The sequence below is a fragment of the Ailuropoda melanoleuca genome, chromosome 8, assembly GCF_002007445.2.
Source record: "Ailuropoda melanoleuca isolate Jingjing chromosome 8, ASM200744v2, whole genome shotgun sequence".
In the NCBI taxonomy this organism is placed as follows: domain Eukaryota; kingdom Metazoa; phylum Chordata; class Mammalia; order Carnivora; family Ursidae; genus Ailuropoda; species Ailuropoda melanoleuca.
In genome coordinates, this window is record NC_048225.1 from 17,664,320 (window position 1) to 17,681,985 (window position 17,666).

Genomic DNA, 17,666 nt, shown 5'->3' on the forward strand with positions numbered 1-17,666 from the left:
TTTTTTTTTTTTTTTTTTTTTTTTTTTTTTTTTTTTTGCCTGAATTTGTTTTCTCGTTGGGAAAAGTGGTCATTAAGGTATTAGTTTAGGTTGATTGGTTCTTCAGCAACAGAAGAGGCTTCTGATGCTTTGTTATCTCTGACATGATCTCAAAACAGTGGCCTGATTATTATACAATATAGAAATAATAACTCAAGGCAGCAGGCTGCCCGTTGAAACCCACGCAGGGTGTTGGGTACATGATGACTACTGGTCTTGTCACGGGTGTTTTTTGGGGCCTGAGGGTCCGGCCACATCCCTGGACATTGTGTGGGACTTCACCTCCCTGCCCTGGCCATTGAGTCCCCCCGCCATGAACCTGAATTCCCCCCAAGTTGTTGAGGCTGCTGAGGACTTGCCTCCATTTATACCAACCAGTGGCGCATTCAGTGGAAAGAATGGGGAGAGGGAGCGGGATGGCTTTGATGTTTCCCGGGGCAGGAAATCACTTGGATGATTCTTCCAGGGCCACTTGGCAGCAGGTAGAGGGTGTGACAGCTGGTGGGAAGGTCGGCGGCTGGGATGTGACCCCTCAACCGTAACGGGGGACTGTGCCGGCCTTGCAAACTTAGAAGTCTGTTCCTGTAGTCTGGTGGGGGGTTAGGGACGAGGGAGAAAGATCAGAGGGTTTGGCACATACCACCTGGGAAAAAAGAGAATTCGAAATTATCCAATAACATGCCGGAAGCTTTGATTACTTTTTAAGACCAATTGACCCAAGTCGTCAAGTCCAATCTAGTAAGAATGTATGACTGCCAATACCCAAGAGGTGGGACGCATGGTAGTTAGCCATGTGGAGCCTGAATCCAGACTTCAAGCCTCTATCTGCTCATCTGTCAAAACGCAGTTGGGAACAGGTTGACCAGGAGGAGCAGTAATAACGGGTACTGCATCCTTGCTATGTGCCAAACACTGTGCTTACCACCTGACACGCAAAATCTTATCATCTCCTACCTACAACAAGTTTATGGAATATTTCCTATTGAACGCCCCTCTTTCTTATAAGGAAACAGGCATAGAGACCTGAAGTACGTCATCCGAAGTCATACAGCTGGTATTTGAAGCCAGGATTCAAATCCAATCAGCCCCAAACTCTACAGAACTCTGAGCCACCACTTAGGATTTAAATGAAATAATATGTAAAGTATTGATTCTGATACCAGCCACTCAGCAATAGCACTGATCATTTCACATTGCCAACACTATTATTAAACTCCCTCTGTTGCTTCATCCAAATGAACAAAAGTGTGTGACGGTGCTTCGGTAAGGGAAAGACTTTATGAACGCAAACACATCAAAAATAATCATGATAATTGGAAGCGGCACACGGGAAAATTGACAATATTTCTTGATTCGAAAGTTTCATGGAGGTAAATAACACTTGCAGAGCTCACTGGGGGATGGAGGGGACCTGGGAATGGGAGTTCATTTCTAATGGCAGCTCAGCCAAGGAGGTATCGTCAAAGGGTCTAGAGACATTGGCATCACTGCTGCCTCAGCTGGGTGGATGTGGAGATGTGGATGGATGTTTCTGCACTAGCCAGAGAGAGAAGGCAAGCAGAGTTGACAGACACAACCCAGTTAGGCAACTAGAGAAAGCCTGACCACACACTCCCTGCCATCCATATGCAGGAAATACATGCACAGAGGGGCTAAGTCCTTCCCCTCTCCTGTGCAAAGACCTCAAGGAATCAGGTGCTACCGCTCTCAAGGAATCAAGTGCTACCGCCTTCTGCCAATTCTTAGGGAGATCCAGAAAGCTTATTAAAAAGCCTCCTTCATTCACTTTTTGGATTAGTATTTATTGAGAACCTTCTATGCGCCAAACATTGTTAGGCACAAAGAATATAAAAAGGATCGACTAGGTCCCTGAATTGCAGTAGGAGTAGGAGTAAATAATCTAAACTGAAGAGGACTGTACTGGGTCATTTGAAGGTGTCCAGAGAGCCCTGGGAGAGATGGCGACGGCCAGGGCGCCTAGTTCTGATGTGAAGGTAGAAGGAGGTGGGCTGCTAGAAGGGAGTGGGATCCCAGGAGTCTTCTCAGAGGAGGTGCCTGGTAAGGATGAGGGTGAGGGAGTATGTGACCAAGGTCCTGCCCACTGAATCCGGCTCTGTCCCACTTTCTTGCTTGTAGTGTGTGTCAGTAATCAGTAAGGACTGTGTGGACACAGAGCTCCCTCAGACACTGTGGAGGACACATAAAGTAAGTAAAAGGTAGGCTCTCGCACCCTCCGGATACTTAAAATGTGATCGTGAATCCAAAGAACCATAAGAAAAGTAATTAGATAAGCTAGGTGAGTGTGTAGCAATACATTCCCAACGTGGGCTTTATTATTCTGTAAAACTTTTCAACTTTTCACACGCCGCCTGGTAAGAGAACTAAGTCTGTCATGGCTGTGGACTGTTGGCCGGAAGCTGGGGAACGTTCCTGACTATGTTAATCCGTTGGCACTAGAGAACACCTACGAAGAGCACAGTAGTTAAGAACCATCACCCTGGGGGTGCCTGAGTGGCTTAGTCGGTTGAGACTCTGACTGTTGATTTCAGTTCAGGCCTTGACCTCAGGGTCATGAGTTTGAGCCCCGTGTTGGGCTCCACGCTGGATGTGAAGCCTATTTAAAAAAAAAAAAAAAAGAAGAAGAAGAAGAAAGAAGAAAGAAGAAAGAAGAACAATAACCCTGGAGTCAGGCCAGATCCACCACACACTGTTTGAACTTGGGCAAGCCAACTAACTTCTCCGAGACCGTGTCACATCATCTGCAAAATGGAGATCATAATGGAGATCATTTCTAGGTGGTTGTGAGGGTACTTGAGATAAAACAAGAAAAGTGCTTAGGCCAACGTCTGCCAATAGTAAGCTCTCAATAATAATAATAATAATGAAGTTACACAATGTGTATTATTTAAAATGGCTTACCTTTTAAATAAATGTACATAAACAATAGTAATATTGTTCTTGAGCTCGGTGCCATGGCAGATGCAAATACAGCTAATTAACACTTTTAGACTCTTTTCCATGAGCCAGTCACTATTCTAAATACTTCATATGTTTTGACTCACTGGATTCTCACAACAACGCTGTAAGAAGAGTGTCATTATCCCCAGTTTACAGGTAAGAAAACTTGAGCACAAAGAAGTTAAAGGCCACACAGCCAAGCCAAGATCAAACACAGGCTGATTGGCTCAGGTTGCACTCCCAACCGCTCTGCAATGCTGCTTCTTGTCCTAATAGATCAGCTATAGTTCTTGAAAAGAATGTTTCTAAGGCAAGCTGACATATGATAAGACTCAGGAGACATAAAAATCATAAAAGTACCAAAAGAAGACCCAATGGGAGTTAGCAAATCCAAATTGGAAAATCAAGGAAAGAGAAGAATGAAGAGAAGCAGTAGCATGCTGTGTCATGGAAGCCAGAGGAAAGAATTTTCAAGAAAGCAGGTGGTAGTAGCTAGTCGTGTCAAATATTACAGTGATGGAAAAGCAGAGGAGCCTTGAGAACAGCCAGGATGCAGGACAATGAGGAGCACAGTTAAGGGAGAGAGACCCCATGGAAGGTGGACGGTAAAGCCAAATGACAAGGGTTGGAAGGAAAGTGACTCTAATCACTGTAGACTTAACTTTTGAAAAGGTTAGTAACAAAAGGGAGGCAAGAGAGCAATGTTAGTTCAAAGGATCCTTCCCCTCCCAGACAAGGGTCCCTTGTTTGTTATCGGGATGGAACTTACACGTGGAGAAAGAGCAAAGATGCAAGAGACAGTTGTGAACAATTTATGAATGAGCAGAGAATATGGACAGCTTGCATGAGGCCGCTCCAGTGAGAGCTCTAGCCTCAGCAAAGAGGAGTGCCCTTCTGCCTCTGATTCAAGAAGGAAGAGGAGACATCTGGAGATACAGAGACATTTCAATACGGAGGGGCAATGAGACAACACATCAGCAGGTTCTGACCTTCTTGGCAAGGAGAGTTCTAGAAAAAGAAACAAGGATGTCACTGGACACTGCCTGGACAGCTCATGATGGAGATGCCATTTCCCCTTTTGCACAGCCTGGCAAACTCCTACTAACCCGCCTGCTTCCTCTAGCCTCCTAAGTGCCAAGGCAGAGTTGGGGCTCTGTCACCCGCACCTGTTCATTTATTCCTCTCTTACATCAGTCATGCCATGTTATAATTATTTTTATTCACATCACTCTCCTCTTTCAGTCTGAAGTCCTCGATGGTGGAGACCACATTATACATTATATATTAATTTCTCTACCATCACACTAGTACAAAATGATATGCAGTAAATGTGTGTCGAACGAATAAATAAATTACTCCATAAGCCATACGTAAAAGAATTGCAATTTGGGCCCAGAAAGGGAATAACATTTTAGAACCAGCATCCTAAATGTCTAGGTTCATTTCAGATCGAAACAGTCTGCTCTTGGGCAATTACCCTAACCCCTCTGCATCTAATAACCCAAGCTCTGAAAAATGGGGAGCACAATCCATGGAACTGTGAGCTTCATTAGTGAATGCCAGGAAAGGGCTTTTTAAGTGGCAAAGCAGATAATTACAGAAAATGCCTCTGAGGGAGAAAGATGACAAAAGTCTGTCTCAGGGACAATGAAGGAGCTTTCTTCTACGATTTCCACCACATTTCACTCTGACACAAGCAGCTACAGAGGAGCCAGAACCCTCTCAAATGACCTGCACCACTAGGTTCCAAGGTTATGTGTTCACCAAGGTCACGAACTGCTGTGAAAGACTATTCGTTAGAAAGTACAAGAGAACGAGGTCCTGCGTCTCAGCACCTCCCAGCTCAGGCCCAGTCTGCCTCCTACTTAACTTTCAGCTTTTTCTATTGTCCTGCCTTGCTGCTCCTGATTTCTGCCTTTAGAGAGCATCAACAGGCCACTCGATGTGCTTGACCCCTAGAAATACACTTGCGCTCCCAGGAAGTACATGATGATTTATCACTGCCATGTTCCAAGGGCCAGCTAGGTAAATAGATAACTGAGTAAGCCCTGAAAGCAGCCACCAGCTGATCCACACAAGATGGGATACAGCCCAGTCCAGGTGAGCTGCAAAAACAAGGTGACACTGAATAATAAGACGTGTTGACGTTCTGGAACTTTTAAAAACAACAAATTCATGATTGGCCTATTTTATACCTATTTCTAAGGCCATAGAAATATACAGCATAATGTATGCTAGATGGCTGGTGCTAAATGTGGAGGCACATTGCCCTGGAAAAGTTTAGTGAGATGATGATTCCAAAATGTGCATGTTTGATTAATATTATAATTCCTCTCCACACGCACAAATGTCTCTTGGTAAACTGGCAACTGGAGGTCATTCTTCCTCCACGCAAGTAAATGTCCATTGCAATTCACCTGGCTAGAGTACAACAGCGATCAGCACTAGAAAAAAAAACAGTGCTCAAGTGACAAGTTATAACAACCTCAGACTGTAGAAAGATCCAGAAGGTCAAAATACAGGTCTTCTCAGTCCTTGCAATGTTGAAGGAAGAGATCTCAGTGTCCTTCAATCACCCCCTTAAGTAACGTGTCCATAGTGTTTATGGTTTCCTCCCATCCTGACATTTCGTCATAATTTAGCATTCCTGAGAAGGCTGAAATGAAATCTGAATTTTTCACCAGAGCTAGGTCATGCTGACAGTGATAGCAACTGACAGGAGATTAAAAGGAACCACAGACACTGTGCTGAAAATGTCTCATCAAGGTCACCCACTCGTGATAAGGCAAGTGGAGGGTAAGGGACAAATACAGGCTTATCGCTTAAGAACCAGCCAGGACAACGACGCTATCTAATTATTCCTCTTCATTCCCATCTCCTCCGGCCTCCCACTCCCACACACATGCTTTTAAGCAAGTCTGTTATTTAAAAATTACTATAAGATGGTTCTCCTTCTCAGTCCAAGGCGCAGCTACCATAAAGGCAATGTCACCAACCTTCCCAATCTGGCCGAGCAGAAGTAGTCACTCCCATGTCACTTGGGTCACCCCTTTACTACAACACTTACTACAAAGTTACATGACTTTCTCCCCCCAAAACTGTGAAACCCTCATGTGTTTGAAGCATGTCCTCCTCTTCTATTTAACCACACAGGTAGGCAGAGTTAGCTAGCGATCTACCAACACTCCTGATTCTCCCTCCCGAACACAGAGTTGCCGCTGAGAAGTTCCTGCCAAGCCAGGAACTACTTTTTCCAGCTCCATTTATATCTAGATGTGGCCAAAGGACTAAGCGTAATTAGTGGAATGTGAGCGGAAGTGATATACCGCACCTTGAGGTTTTTGTAACACACCACACATCCGCACTCCCTTTTGCCCTCTACCAGCAAGATGCTGCCAGCTTGATAAGGGCTCAGGAATCATCCCATGGCAGAAAGCTACTGTGGACTAGAAACCGTGTATTGGTCTGGTACAAGAGGGAGAAATATATTTCTGTTTAAAAAAAAACAAAAACTTTTCTCTGTTTTAGGGTCTATTTGTTACTGGAGCATGCCCTAACTAATACACAAGCCTAACCCAGGGGCATATATATCCATTCAAGAGATGATGAATAACTAAATAGGGCATTCACCCATTTGCCTATGAAAGAGCCTGATTATTTTGTGCTTTTCAAGGAAAAGATTAACTATGGATTGCATCTCATGAAATTATATCCAGTAATTGTTATTATGGAAATCATCTCAGAGTGCTATATGAAACAGACTGATGCTAGGAGGGTTTTATGTTTCTTCAAATTCATAGATACATATTTAAATTTTGTTACTGTGGGAGAATGTTGAGGTTGTCATGGCAACAAGTTAAAGCAACAGAGTGCACGTGATATACTGGGATGCTTGGTGCTAGCCATGCCAGCAAAAACATAAAATGATTATATCATACAGGGAAAACTCTACTAAGGGTTATGGTGTGGTAGCCAACTATTTGTCTTTCACCTTCTAGGAACCATAATGTAACACACTGATTTGCTCACAATGTTGATAATATTGCCAGTTCTGCAATGAAATGGATTTTAGAATAAAGATGAGATTATTGGTAGAAGATCATCACTCTATCTCCACCCTTCTGGAAAAATACACATACACACACACAGAAGGGGAGAGAGAGAAAGAGAGAGAGAGAGAGAGATTGGAGATTGGGCCTACACAAACAAATAGAATCTGATTGAGTTGATGAATTGAATGGACAATAAATTTAAAGTAAGCAATCAAATTAAGCCCCTCCTGAGCAGAGGTTTTGGAATAAATTTCTTAAGTAATTACCCCAACTCTTTGATTTACTTCACCATGCACACAGAGCCTTTATTGATCCCTTCTCTGTGGACCAGGAGCCTAATTCTCTGAAATATACTTGCTCCTTATTCACGTTATCATCACTCTCTTATGAAAATTAAATGTTTCAAGCAGGGCTAGTCTACCTCCCCCAGGGATATTACTCTTCTCTCTGAGTGACCTTAGGGCTTCAAAGTGTCTGGAAGCAATAATCGTGAGACAGCACAAAGGGCAGGTGGCTTGGTTCCAAATTAAAAGGGAAAAGAAATGGGTTTGGGCTCATGAAATGTGGCAAGCCAGAGCAGAGATATTTGATGGGCAAGAACACTTTGGGGGGACTACTAATATCGCTAGCTGTTCTTTGAATGATAAAGGTAAAGAAAAAACTCCCCTGAGATCTTTTCTCATTAATACTCTAGAAAGTAATTCAGGAAAACTTCCAACTCTAAGAAAAACCAAAGAAAAAGGATGGTATCCCAACTTTTAGTCTAGACTCCCCCTTTTCCTCCCCTTCTCTCACCCTATCATTTCTGTTTCTACGTGCGGATTCACTAATGTCTTCTCCAGGCCCTCCTAGTTTCATTCTGAAACTACACTGGCCAACTTCTTGGAGAAGAGACGCAAGCTTCGAGAGCCTGCCCCTCCCTGGGACAGCCGGAGCCATGCAGGCAAGAGATTCTGATGGAGAGAAGCCATTACTGTAGTGAGAAGCATGACGGAAAGGATTCGGACTCCGGACCCCACCTGCAGTGGCACAAACCATTTCAAGGCAGAACAACACAGCATATGCAAACATTAAGAGGAATTGAATTCAATCACAATGCCAGACAGTCTCAGGCAGCCCCTTGACTGCTCCTGGTGCAAACCAGGGTCAAAGACGTCTGACGGGGCTCAGTAGACAGGGGAGATCAATAATGCTAAAGAATAATGTCTGCAGTGAGAAACAAATCATTGCAAGTTCAAATAAAATGCTCTCCATGCTCAGGTCTCCCGACAGAAGCCCTACATCTGCCATACTGGCACTGCCCCCATCACACCTCCCTCTCTCCGCGGGAGGAGAGAATGGGGGAGAGAGAAATAGCAAGAGCCAGGGGTGGTCCTCCAGCTCTTGTTTTGTCTGCGACTGAGAAGCCCCAAATCATTTAGCGCCCATCTAGCCAATTCAAGGAGGAAACACTGAAAACATGAACTATTTTGAGAATGATGAGAAGAAAGTATACCTCAGTCTCAGAAGAGATTGGGAGGTAGCTAAATGAAGTTACAAACAGCAGGATAAACAGAAAGCACATTGTATTTAATGATTTAAACCTACTGAGAACTTATTACACAAGCCAGATCCACTTTACTACTAAGGAAACTAAGACTTGGAGTTGTTAAGCCACATTCCTAACATCCCAGAATTGTATGTGGTAACACCAGGACTCACACCAAGGCTGACTCATTACAAAGTCAGGCAGTGGCCTTAACTCCATGCCACACAGCTCTGCATGGGGCTCACTTGTAACTGAATCTAAGTATGTTTCTCTAGGCCTTTCTCTTCCTCATGGTCTTCATCATGTCGGGGTCGCTGGTGTGCACTTGACCCACCTTGATGCATAGAATCAAGGACATGTATCTCTAAAGGTCATCGAGCTGTCTGGGTGGAGGCTGGAGACTTAGAACAGTGGATTGCGGGGAAATGCAGAGAGCAAGGAGATCGCAGCGTACTATTATGCCAATTGCTCTTCTTGGCTGAGTCTGCTCAGAGAAAGTTGAGTTGTTGAATTAAAAGGATAAACTGGCAAATTCTACAGTGGGTTGCTCACACCTCTACATTTTTGTTATTATTGTTGTTGTTCAATATATGACATAGTTTTTGAGAATGTACACCAACAGAAGCAAAACTAATGTAAGTGGCAGAGTCCATTGCCAGGACTTAAACTCCACATTGGGAGCACGCCGTCAGGGCCCTTCTGCAGATGCAAATGCTTTGTGGCTCCCCAGCGCTCTTGATCCATTTCACAGATGCAGCACTAATGGTAAAAAGGGAAGAAATTCAAAATGACCAATATCTGTTTTGTTCTACCTGTGGTTAAAAATTACTATTCTGCCTTAGGGAGGAGACTAGGATTTACTCAGCAGGGCCAATGCGTAACTCCCTGTGCTGGGGATTTATCCACATGCTAGCTTATCGATTTCTCACAACCACCTTTTGAGGTACAGCACATCTACCTTCAAGCTGATGGGACTGAGGTTCCAGTGATCAGTTTGCCCAGGGCCAGGACCTATGTGGCTGTATGGGGTTGCATGCCTATACTCTTATGACATTCAAAATCAGTACTCTTTCTTCTACGCTCTTCTTTGGTCCTCTTTAATGATTTAGATCCTTGCCACACCTCTGGGTCATCATTGTAAACTTTAGCAGTCATAGTTCAATAGAGTAAAAGGTACAGAATATTGAGCTGAGAAATTGTACCGAGATCGGTGTAAACTCAAGAAGTTAATGCTTTGTCAAAATTCCTTAACTAAGTGGTTTGCCTCTCCTCTGTCTCTCTTGCCTAAAACCGACTTAGAGAAAAATCATTCCAATGACTTGAAAGTTGATTAGTTGATTAGTTGGTCAGTTAGTTGATTCCACATTTCCAGAGACTTAAAGAGAAGCATTTCGTGTCAAAAGAAACTTTCATGGATGTTGTCTATTTGAGAAAGGATCTCAGATGAGAAGATGTAATGCGCTCATGGATGGGTCCACCTCTGGGAAACACAGCGTGCAGCAGAAAGAGCAGGGACCTGGGAGTCATCCAGACCCAAATAAGAATCCTGGCTCCCCACCAGGGAAAGTTGAGAAAGTCATTTTCCTCCTCTGAGGCTCAGTGTCTTCATCTTTAAAACTGGAACGATGCCACCAACCTCAAAGGGGCGCAATGAGGAACAAATGAGAGGATCTACACAAAAAGCCGACCATTGCATCCGGCACAATGCGCACGCATCCAGGAAAGTGGACTTTCTCCCTCTATCCCTTCTGATCTCCCTGTTTATTGTCCTTGTAGGAGATAGGGTGAGGGCATGGGTAGTGCCCCCTGCTGGTCGAGAGCAGAGTCCATCTAGGGAAGAAAGGAAGCATTGATTTTGGGGATTCTCACTTTCTGCAATTTCAATTGGCTGGAGGAAGAGGCAATTTGTACCCTTGCCATTTATCCATGGCTTTCCTGGTGTTGGTGGCCAGGAAGACGGCATTTCAAACAAAGAGTGTCTGACAATCGTAAGGCCAGATGATTACTTTACTACTGTTTGGTGTGTTGTGTAACAGAATCTCCATATTGTGTCATTCAGAGTCTCTCACAACTGCCTGGATCCCACAGATGGTGTCTCTGCTTTCCTGCCGCCCTACTTTCCCAGAATTTCTACATCTCCAGGGCCATTACCGCCTCCTGACTCTCTCACACTTATCCTATTATGCTATTATCCTGCATCCAGCCCTGGCTGCTTTATTTTCTACTTGCTGCCACAATATTATGGGCCCTGGGTTGCAGGCTCTCTGATAGTGTCTGTCTGCTTGCTGTTTGTGCGCTCCACTGGGGAAAAGGGAGGTGTGGGATATCCATTTGTGTACATATCAGACGAGAGACGATGCCAAAGCATTTTCAGCGAGCAGGAAGCCTCCTAACGGGGATGCCGCAGGCGGAGGAAGAGGGAGCGTGCTCCAGCTAAAATAATTGAACCCTGTAGTTTCAAGTCACCACAGACCCTGCTGTGTATACAATCCAAACTGCAAGGGAAGATGAGCAGTTACTGGGAAATTCTCTTTACACGCGTTTCCCTTTAAAAAAAAATAAACTCAAATAAAATTGTTTTAATCACTTTACAGTATTAACCATGGAAAGTGACTCCCAACACATTCTCCACCTCCATGATAGCTGCTTTTCTGTGTCGATGGAACAGGGTAGAATGCGAGGGTTATTCAGATCCAGGGCTGGGTTCAAATTATACCAGGATTTCCAAATCCTAGTTGTATTACCTGGGTTATCGTCTTCACACTGTCACCAACTTGGCAAACGACTCAATCCCTTGAGCTTCCCTTCCTCGTCTAGTAGACGGGGATGACATTGCGTACCTGCCGTGGTTTGGGGAAAATAGCTGAAGAATGGAGAAGCTTGTGATATCATGCCCACACTCAGAAGAAATGAGGTTTATTTATCCCGCCTCCTTCAATGCTCAAATCCACCATCAACATACATGGCTCTCTCACATAATTCCAATGGCCTATCTTCCCAGGTAAACTGGCTTCCATGCGGCTGGATTCATCCCCTCTAAACAGCCCAGGGACTTAGAATAAGGGCTTCACAAATATTGGTGGAATTAGGGACAAGTGGAATTACAGACCTGCAGAAAAATTGGTGAGTTCAAAGGAAGAGAGGATTACAGCTTTTTAAAATTAGATTCTTTTCAGCCATACCCATACAGCTTGCCATTCACAGTACTCTCTTCAAAAATGATCATGCTTCAGGGCTCCTGGGTGGCACAGCGGGTAAGCATCTGCCTTCGGCTCAGGGCATGATCCTGGCATTATGGGATCGAGCCCCACATCAGGCTCCTCTGCTATGAGCCTGCTTCTTCCTCTCCCACTCCCCCTGCTTGTGTTCCCTCTCTCACTGGCTGTCTCTATCTCTGTCGAATAAATAAATAAAATCTTTAAAAAAAAATGATCATGCTTCCACTTGACGTACAAAAAATAAAGAGAGAGACAGAGAGGGGGGAGGAAGAGGGAGGGAAGGAGGGTGGGCGGAGGAAGGAAGGAAGGAAAGAAAAAAAGAAAGAAGGCAACACCTGGGAGCTTCCTATGTCAAACAACAGTCCCTGACCGCCCATCTGAAGCAGAATGCTCATAGAATACAAACCAACTTCACTACTCGCTACTCCTAGAGGATAATTAAGGACAATGTGATTTGGGAAAGGAGGGAGGAGAGGTTCCCTAACTCCCACGGCTGACCAGAAATGACTTGAATTCTCTGACATGTTATATTATCGGTGTTACTCTCACATCCCAGCGATGAGACCGATGGAAAGTGACAGTGGATCTTGCATGACGTCCCAAGCAGCTCATCAGCAGGCATGATCTTTATTTACTGAGCACCTACTATGTGTTCAAGGCCCAGCAGCCCACAAACTAATTCAGATCAGTTTAGCCCCAGTGGGATAAAGTTTGAGCCATGCATGATAAAGCTTGAATTAAATGCTTATTTAGAAGGAAGGAACAAGCAAGCTGCCTCAAAAAGAAGGAAAAGGGCACTGGCCCCCATTCTGGGAAGGACAACGTCTAGACCTCCCCTCAAAGAAAATCTTATGTGTGGACCCAGGTGCTGCTGAGGGGGGCCTGGCGGGGTGGTGGGGGATAAAAGGCTTTCTGGAGGCCCTCTGACCCCGGCCGTCCCACGGGAAATGAGCGAGGAGGCTGCTGGCTGGCAGACAAGCAGGTGTGCCCTTAAGAAGCCATGGAGATTAGCTGGGGCTTATCCAAACCTCTGCAGGAGGCAAATCTCTCCTGGCTCTCTCGGGAGACCTCGGCGCTCCTCTGGCATCAAATAAGCCAGATGCAGAATGGACGTCAACTTGGCCTTTGTGAATCCAGGGCCCCAGAGCAGGAATCTGGACACCATAACACTCACCAGGGCCCCCAGTAAGAATGGGTTTTTGAACAATATGTTTAGAAAAAGGAAAAGAGAGCAAAAGAAATGACCACAAGTTGGAATCACAGAAAAATGAAGCCCCGCTTGTACTTGGCTCTTTGTCTTTGTGGCAATTTTTATACCGCATCCACCCCACCCCACCCCCGTCCCCGCATTTGACAATTTGACTGAAAGTTTCTCCTTTCTCTAGAAAATATGGCTTCTGGGAAAAATAGGTGGTGTCTGCTCTTCAGCAAAGATACAAGCCAGAAGGCTCAGGGGTTGAGAGCCTCCTTCTCAGGAGCCCTAAGGAAAGCAAATTAGCAACATGAGCAGTGGAAGGAGGGAAAAGGGTGTTCTCATAAGTGTAGAATACATCCATTTAATTCCACGCCAAGGCCCAATGATGTGGGAGAAAAAACACTGGCTTTAGATCCAGCAGATAGACATTAGAATCCTGATTCTGCTGTGTACAAGCTGTGTGACTCTGAACAAGTCACTTAACCTCTCTGAGCATTGATCTTCCCATCCTAACATGAGCATTAAGCAGAACTGTATGAGCAGCTGGCAGAGTACCTTGCATATAAAAGGTGCTCAACAAAGTTAGTTCCTTCCACTCTTCCCTCTTTCGACAACCCAATTCTCTATATAAAACAGTAGATAAAATCCCTACTATTTCACACTTGTTGAAACCCATTCCCAGGGAGGGTCGTTCACTTGCCCAAACCTCACCTAGATGGAAAGAGGAGAGACCAGAATCCAGATTTCCCTGACGCCCTTGCTAGGCCTTGCTGTTTGATGGGCACCATAAAGATGGCCCAGTGCCCAATCTCGGAAAGGTCCAAGAATGGCTGTGGCAGAGGGGAGACCTCAGCATCAGACGCTAGTACACACGGGCTACCCTGTGGAGGAGTCCACCAGGCAGGGCGGCGCCGTAACTGTCTCTCAAATGTGGCTGAAACTCACCAGGAAACACGTGGGATGTATGGGACTTGGGGGGTGGGTGGGGATTGGTCTTCACAGCTTTAACAGTGTAACCAAGAGCCTCTTATCTTTTAAACTGGTTGTGCCGCACACGTACCCAAGTACAAGACAACTGGCTCTGGAACGTCTGAGATGGGTTGATGTCCTTGATGCAATGACAACAATAATAGGACTTTTTTCTCAATTCACCAGCCTCCCTGCCAGCACATGGTATGCGAGCAGGAACGTCACTGCAGACTGTGGGTACAGCCTTCTCTCCCCCTGACTCTCAGATCATCTCTGGGGTAGGAAAGTTCTCTGCAAGCCAAACTGAGGTCCATCTTGTCTTGGTTTCTTCCCAAAGGTAGTTAAATTTCTACTTCTATTTGAAATATCCTATCACCAGAACCTAAACGGATAACTTTCGAACTAGGACTCTCATACGTGCTCTCTCGTTTTAGAAATGAAGGAACTGAAGGAGGCTCAGAGATGTGGAAAACTTGCCCCAGGTCATGAAGCTAACTTGGTCAGCTGTCGACTCAGTGCCCACCTCCTCCACTGACTGACCCAGGATTTGGGGGACCCACATGGACGAGAGAAACAATCTCTTTGCATAGTCTCATCAGTCTAAAGCTAACTGTGCACAGACCTCACGAGAAAGGCACTCAAGGTCAAGTGTGATAAGAACACAACCAGGATGACAAATATTCAAATATTCCATTAAATATCCTCAAGGAAAAAGTAAATAAATAAAATGCCAAAAAGCCCTTATAAGAAGTATTACTTTTTTAATTTATAGATTTCTTTATGGGTCCCCAAGGCAGTGGGTTATAACTATTATGAAGAAGGCAAGTCACTATAAATACATTCTTTGGTTTAGTCTCATCATGTCTGATAAAGTTGTCTCCTTCAGCTATAATTTACTGATCACCTACTCTGTTCCATGTATATCCTAAATGCCAAGAATATGCAGATGGACAGCCACAGCCTCTGTGATCAAGAAACTTACTAAGGAAGGGTGAAAACAGGTCTACAAAAGATAAATCAAAGACCTAAATGTAAGGCCTAAAGCTATAAAACACTTAAGAAGAAAATATAGGGAAAAGTTTCATTACTTTGGATTTGGCAATGATTTCTTGGATGGAACATCAAAAGCCAAGCAGAAAAAGAAAAAAAATAGATAAATCAGACTACATCAAAATTTAAAACTTCTGTGCATTAAATGACATGATCAGCAAAAAGGCAACCTGCTGAATGGAAGGAAATATTTGCAAATCATCTATCTGATGAGGGAACCCGAATAGATGAAAAACTCCTACAACTCAACAAAAAAAGCTAGATTCAAAAATGGGCAAAGGACTTGAATTTTGGCAAAGACAGCATATAAATGGCCAGTAAGTACATGAAAATATCACCACTCCTCAGGGAAATGCAAAACTTAAACTACAATGAAATACTACCGCACACTCCTTAAGATGGTTGTTACCAAAAATATATATAGAGAGAGAGAAAATAAGCATTGGAGAAGGTATGGAAAAGTAGGAAGCCGTGTGCCCTTTTGGTGGAATGTAAAAAAAAAATGGTGTTGCCACTGTGGAAAATAGTATGGTGATGCCTAGAAATAGAACTACCCTATGATTCCACAATCGCACGTGTCGGATCATATCTAAAAGAATTGAAAGCAGGGTCTTGAAGTGATACTTGTACATCCGTGTTCATGGCAGAATTATTCACAGTAGCCAAAAGGTGGAAGTGATCCAAGTATCCGTTGACAGAGGAATGGATAAATAAAATGTGGTCTATACATACAATGGAATATTACTCAGCCTTACAAAAGAAAGAAATCCTCATACATGCTCGTGTACGGATGGACTAGAGGACATTATGCTAAGTGACAGAAGCCACTCACAACACAACCGACTGTGAAGACAAATAGTATACGATTTCACTTGTATCTGGGATCTAAAAAGCAAAACAAATGAACGGACAGAAAAAAAGACAGAAACAGATTCATAAGCACCGAGAACAAACTGGTAGTTTTCAAATGGGAGGGAAATTGGGAGGTGGGGGTTGCTATCAGGGAAGGAGAGGTAGGCGTACAAACTTCCAATTATAAGTCACAGGGACGAAAAGTACCGCATAGGAAATATAGTTAATAATATTGTAATAACTTTGTTAAAAAAGTATTAAGATAGTAATTTTTATGTCATGTATATTTACCAAAAACATTTTTTTAAAAATGAGACAAGAGATACAGGCACTGCAATCAGCACCATCAGTAAACTTAGCAGGAGCAAATGGAAATCTCCAGTTTCACAAACACTGCAAGGGACCATGCTAGGTGAAGCCCCTATAAAACGACTAACAAAGAAACGCTAAGATTCTGCATGAAAGCATGTATCCTGAGAGGAGAAGAGGGAAAACCTTGCTGAAGAAAGGTGGTGAACTCCAGAGCCCTATCAAGTCTTTCTCACAGACCGTTAAGACTCAACAGATGTTGAGATAAAACCAATAACGTTAAATTTCTCCATCCACAATTAGACATCACCTGAAGTGCCATCTTGATAGAACAGACATATCAGAACAGCCTAAAAAGTTCTAGAAATCGTTAACCTTTGCTTTTGACTGTTAAGAGGTTTCACTTCATGTCTTCAGGCAGGGGCAATGGGTACTGAGGTGGCCTTTGTAGTGGTTTGGTACATTTTTGAAACAAAATATTAAACTCGCAGAGAAGGACTTACCGGTTGACTTCGTTTGACCAATAATCTAGATCACAGTTCGCCTTCCACAGGGCAGATCTCCTCGAGCAGCACAGTCTTGGAAAGATGAGAACTGAACATGGAACAGCAGCATCTTTACTGAGGGGGAATACAAGAAAGACAGATTACTAGAGGTAAAGGGAAAATCATTTCCCCATGGTCCCAACACCTATATACCTCACCCAGCTTATGGGGGTCCTTCAAACACCACGCCTCTCTCCTTAGCATTTAATGAGCTCTCTTTTCATGTGTCTGTGGGCTCAGTGCTGTGCTAAGGCTCGGGGTACACGGAGATGAGGGCAACCCCTGCACTCACTAATATCTCATCCTAGGGAGGGAGAAAGCAACCAAGCATAAATGACATTGTCATAAGGTAGGGTGTCTTGTGGTTCTGTCTGCGTCAACTAAAGAAAGTGCACCCACCTCCCCTCACACCACTGTTGGAAGAGAAAGCTAGGAGCCCAGAGGAACCAAAGGTTCAACAGGGACTGCCTCTTCGCAGGCTTGGCCGGATGAGGTGGCTGTCTCCAACCCATGCTCCCTGGTGCTCGGTGTCCCTCTCACTACATGCCCAGTCTCTGTCTGGACTTGGTCGGAGCCTGCAGCCAAGGCTGAGAGCACAGGACTCCATCCCTATCGAAGGCTGGTAGCCTCCCAGTTAGGAGACACTCCCCGTCCCTTGGCCACAGAACATGCGACCATACCTCAGGCCAAAAGGCAAGCGGCCAGCCAGTGCCCACGGCAAGCGCATCAGCACCACTGTCCCCAGTGCAAGGTTGGCAGCACTGTCTTCGTGAATTAAATAGGACACATCAGCGTGATCCCAGGGCTCTGATAGACCTCACTGCCTGACCTGCTGGGTCAGTCTTATTCCCACCCATTTCAGACACCCAAACAAAGTAACACATGCTCCCTGATGACACCAAACTCCGTGTGTGTGTGTGTGTGTGTGTGTGTGTGTGTGTGTGTGTGTGT

General features: G+C 44.5%; 1 long non-coding RNA gene across 1 annotated transcript in view; it reads right to left on the reverse strand.

The window, feature by feature from the left end:
• Nucleotides 1–17,666, reverse strand: part of LOC117803332 — a 236,440-nt gene that overhangs the window by 70,918 nt on the left and 147,856 nt on the right. Inside the window, exon 2 of the long non-coding RNA XR_004627056.1 lies at nucleotides 16,674–16,790. This is a non-coding gene — a long non-coding RNA (uncharacterized LOC117803332). The remainder of the gene's footprint in view (nucleotides 1–16,673; nucleotides 16,791–17,666) is intronic.